Source organism: Odocoileus virginianus, chromosome 2 (genome assembly GCF_023699985.2).
Source record: "Odocoileus virginianus isolate 20LAN1187 ecotype Illinois chromosome 2, Ovbor_1.2, whole genome shotgun sequence".
Taxonomy (NCBI): Eukaryota; Metazoa; Chordata; class Mammalia; order Artiodactyla; family Cervidae; genus Odocoileus; species Odocoileus virginianus.
In genome coordinates, this window is record NC_069675.1 from 1,995,462 (window position 1) to 2,000,538 (window position 5,077).

The following is a 5,077-nucleotide window of genomic DNA, read 5'->3' on the forward strand; positions in this document are numbered from 1 at the left end:
GCTGTCCTTTCACAGGCAGGGGATGGGTGCACTCGGCTGGTGAGAACTGGAGCTGGCGGGGCTGGCTTCCTCTGTCCCTGAAGCTCCGCAGTCACCCCCTGCCCTCAGGAGCCCAGACCTGTCCCCACGAAGGTCTGTCCTCTCGCTTCTCAGGAAGCGCCAATGAGACAAGACCTTGTGGTGGACCTGAGGCCGGTGGGCAGAGGACATCAGATGGGGGTGACATCGGGCACAGGGCAGCCCTGGACCACCGTCGGGGTCTGCAGGAGGCCACGCAGCTGAGCCCAGGTCCTGGGGACAGTGCGCTTCCGGAAAGGGCTGCCTGCTCTGAGCTCCACAGTCAGGGCCAGGCCCGTTCAGGCAACTACCGAGCTCCACGCTGCAGCCCCCATGAAGCCAAGGACCCCAGTCCAGCTGACACCTTGGGTGTCTTTAAGTTCATAGAACAAAGGGCTAAGACCCTCCACGGACCTGAGAAAGGGGTAAGAAGAAGCCAATGTTTGTACATGACCGAGAGCCAAAGCTGGCAACACAGAACAAGCCATGGTGACTATAAACGTGGGTGAGGGTTGCATCACAAACCAAAGGAAGGAGAGGCTGCTCTGGATCACATCCCACCCGGACAGTCTGGAGGCTTCCACCTGTGACTCCAGTCTTGTAGACCCCGCGTTTCTTGGGGACTCTGGGGGACATCCTGAAGGTGTTTCTTATGGAGAGCAGGTGGCCTGAGAGGGGCTTCAGCCACATATAGTTCCCCTCTGGGAACTATCTTCTAATACCCTTCCCCTCCCCCACCCCCTTCTGCGCAGTCAGTCGCAACAGATCTGCCCTTCTGGAGAGGACACGGTTTCGAGGAGTTGAGATTCACATTACATGCCTGGTTTGTGGTTGCTGTTGTTCAGTCGCTAAGTCATATCTGACTCTTTGCGACCCATGGACTGCAGCATGCCATGCTCCTCTGCCCTCCACTATCTCCCAGAGCTTGCTCAAATTCATGTCCTTGAGCTGGTGATGCTGTCCAACCATCTCATCCTCTGTTGCCTCCTTCTCCTGCCTTCAGTCTTTCCCAGCATCAGGGCCTTTTCCAGTGAGTCAGCTCTTCACATCAGGTGGCCACAGTATTGGAGCTTCAGCTTCAGCATCAGTTCCTCCAATGAATATTCAGGGTTGATTTCCTTTAGGAAAGGTTTGACCTCCTTGCAGTCCAAGGGACTCTCGAGAATCTCAGAATCCCCACAACACCCCAAATGACGGATTGAAGGCCTCTTCATGGTGACCTTAGCGGGACAGAGGGTTCCCACTGCCAGCCGTGGGCTGTGGGCTGGTGCAGCCTTCAGGCCCACACAAGGGATTGTTGTTCACGGAATTGCTCGAGGCAGCTTGGGGTCACAATGGGGCCTCTGAGGGCACAAAGCGCCTGCGGCCGTGCCAAGTGTTCCTGCACACATGGGCATCTGCCCAAGGCATTTGAAATAGCGTGACTCTAGAAAAAGATGTAAAGTGATTTTCCCCGCTCTCACCGCATGATCCATGGGCTTTGTTCTGTCTCCATCATATGGTCTTGGCAGCTTCTAAGAACTGGGGTTCTGAAGGCACATGCCAGGGCTTCTAGCTGTGACCTCTCTCTTCTCTCACAGGTGACCTGGCACAATAAGAGTGCCAGGCTCTCTACATAGTACCCAGGGAGGTTTGATACATGCAGGGAGTTCAACTTCCAAGATGTCCTTCAGTTGATTTGCAGTCAAGGAGAGCCTGGAAGGAGGCAGGCACCCAGGGATACGATGGGACAAGACGTGCCAACAACACTGGGTGCCCTCTGCTGCTTGAAGCTCTTTATTCACTCACTTAGTCCTCACGACAACCCTGTGTGGTGGACACTATTCAGATGAGGACTCTACACACGGAGAGGTTAAAGGATTTACCCAAGGTCACAGATGAAGCAGGTGTGACTCGAGTCCCAAGGACCTAGCTCCACACCCCGGGTGTCACCTGTCATGCGCCACATCTCATAGGATCAGGGGGTGCAGAGCTGCCAGGCAAGTCCCTCAAACCCACAGCATTGACCGACCATAGTGAAGGTTCCAAACCACACAGGGAGTGTCGGGGAACCCAGGGGGAAGCCCAGCCTGCCAAGGAGGTGTGTCTGAGACGGGAGCACCTGGAGGCAGGGAGGCTTCTCCAGGCAGAGCCAGGCCGGTGATCCAGCCAGGTGAGGGGGAAGAGGTGAGATCTCCGGAGGTTAGGAGAGCCAAGGCATGGCCCTGAAGGTGAGTACCCACTGGACAGTGGCAGCTCTCCTGGTGAGAGATGCTATGGGTCTGGGCAGTGGTGGAGGAGGTGGGGGAAGAGGGATACTTGTTGAGAGATGCTGTGGGTCTGGGCAGTAGAGGGGGTGGTAAGAGAAGAGGGGTGGACAGACAGGCTAGGCGGGGAGAGTGGTATAGACCTGACCAGGCTTTGGTGAACAGTGATCCCATGGAAGACAGTGGCTTACGGCACAGACCCTGAGCCAGCACACGACTATGGCCTCTTACTCAGCCTCACGGCCCTTGCCTGCAGAACGGGAATATTCGTCTTGCCTCACAGGTTGTTGGAAGGATTCAAGGACTTGGTTCAGGAAGGCTGAGGGAAGTGCCAGCTGGGCTCATCATGATGGGCACAAAGGAGGGAAAGATCTAGAATGATCGTGTTTCTAACCAGGGCAGATGATGCTTATTGGCATTGTGTTTATTAATTAACCATGTTCCCCCGACATTGTCATAAATTTGGGTTGATACTTTTGCTTTTCCCCACAAAAGTGAACATTCAGTCAGTAATGATGCACTTTAAAATAGCTTCACCTAGTTTATGACAGATTGAAATCATAAGGAAGTAATCACAGTTCAAGCGTACTAAATAGGGCCCATGGCCATCAAGGATCTGGTCTCAGACACAGCCTTGCACCACTGACGACTTCAACTTGTTTCTGAACTGTATCAAACCAAGGACACCAGTTGTTTTTAAACAGAATCCGCCAGCTGCAAACCTGTGGACTCAAGGTTGTTCCCCTTCTAACTACACAATCATTTCCGACTCCAGCTGATCCTTACTTCTTGCCAGCTCCAATTACAATTCTTGATCAACAGCTCACGTAACTAAACTGTGGCCTTGTGGGCTTTCCTTTATAAGTTCTCTCCATTTTGTGGTGCAACACAATTCAACTGCTTCTTGAATCTGGGTCTCCTGGGCTTCAGTCCTAAAAAATAAAATAAACAACAAATAAATGCCTCTTTTTCCCAATTCACCCGTGGCTCAGACAGTAAAGAATCTGCCTGCGATGCAGAAGACCAGGGTTCAATCCCTGGGTTGGGAAGATCCCATGGAGAAGGGGATGGCTACCCACTCCAGTCTTCTTTTCTAGAGAATCCTATGGATAGAGGAGCCTGGTGGGCTAGAGTCCAAGGGGTCGCAAAGAGTTAGACACAACTAAGCAACTAACACACATTTTTCCAATTAAGTCTTCATTCCCCAAATTTTGGTTAACATAGTAAACCAGATTTTAATCCCTTGGGAAGGAAGTCACTTCTGCCAGAGCCCTCTGACCACTAAGCGAGGGGCACTGGGAAGGCCAGAAAGGGTCAGAGTCATCTGACCAGACCCTTCAGTCCCTCAGTCGCCCTGGCATGAGTAGCCAGACCTCAGAAGCCTCAGTGGGAGGCTGCAGAAGCCAAGAGACTGGCCCAGTGCACCCAATGAGTTGGCGCTGGAGCTGCACTCGGCCACAGGCCTCACCGGTCACCCTCCTCCGCCGGCTGTCCACCTTGTTTCCTGCCTCCGCTGCCCGCCGCTTCTCCCTTCTAGTTTTATTAAGATACAGTCGACATACAACACTGGAGAAGTTTAAAGTGTGCAGCATAATGACTGCTCTCTCTATATGCCGTGAAATGCTACCACGATTAGTTTAATTAACATCTTAATTAACATCTATCTACTCACACAGTTAACACAATCTTTTCTCCTGGGGATGAGAACTTCTAAGATTTACTCTCTTAATGACTTTCAGATATACAGAAGTGTACTGTCATCTATCATCATTATGCTGTACAATACATGCTTAGGACTTATTTATCTCTTAACTGGAAATTTCTACCTTTGACCATTTTCACCCAGTTCTCCCACCTCTACCCCCGCAACTGCTGGCAACCATAAATCTGATCTCTACTATTTCCTTTTCTTTCCCTGTTAGTTTCCACATATAAGTGAGATGATACAGATGTGTTCTTCTCTGATTTAACTTCCCTTAGCATAGATAATCACTGTCTCAGAGAAATACCGGCACCCACCTGTTCATGGCAGGAGCCAAGACACAGGAACAACCTAACTGACTGTGGACAGGACACTGAGGGCATTCCACCTTCCTCTTTTAGGGTGCCTCCACTGCTTTCTGCCAAGGGCACTGAGGCAGGACAGACAGGGAGGAGCTAAGTTAGCAACCTGCACTGAAGGCAGAGCCAGAGGTCAAGAAGAGCCATCCCTGTGAGTGCAGGGGACAGCGCCCAGGCTCTGGGGCCACTAGCAGACCCCGAGGCCTTCAGTCTCTGGGGTGAGAACTGATGACAACCTCGTGGATCACCTAAGACCACGTCCAGCAGCAGCTGGTAGAGGGCATGGCCGTCCCTGAGAATCAGGTACAGATCACTTATCTTCCTACCATGCACCATGAGTGTCTGTGTGATGACAATGTGTCCCCACACCCAGCCAGCTCCAACTTTCGGGTGTCCTTTGTTCTGCGCCCCCAGCCTCTGCTTTTTAAGCCAGCAAGCACCTCGCCCAAGCAGACGCCCTGACTGGTTGCTTCTCTGCAGAACCAGCCCACAACAGGACACAGTGAGGCTAGAAGGACCAAGGGACTCGCCAAGGGCCAGTGGCAGAGGGAGGCACAGGCCCCGAGGGCCCCTCCTGTGACTCACTCCTATCACCCAGGCCAGGAAGGGCTGGCAGGCAGGGGGAGTGCAGGTAGACAGACCACATATTTTAGCCAAGCCCTGGCTCCTGAAAGTGGGGCAGGGGCCTCCAGTCTCAGCCTGCACCCTGCCTT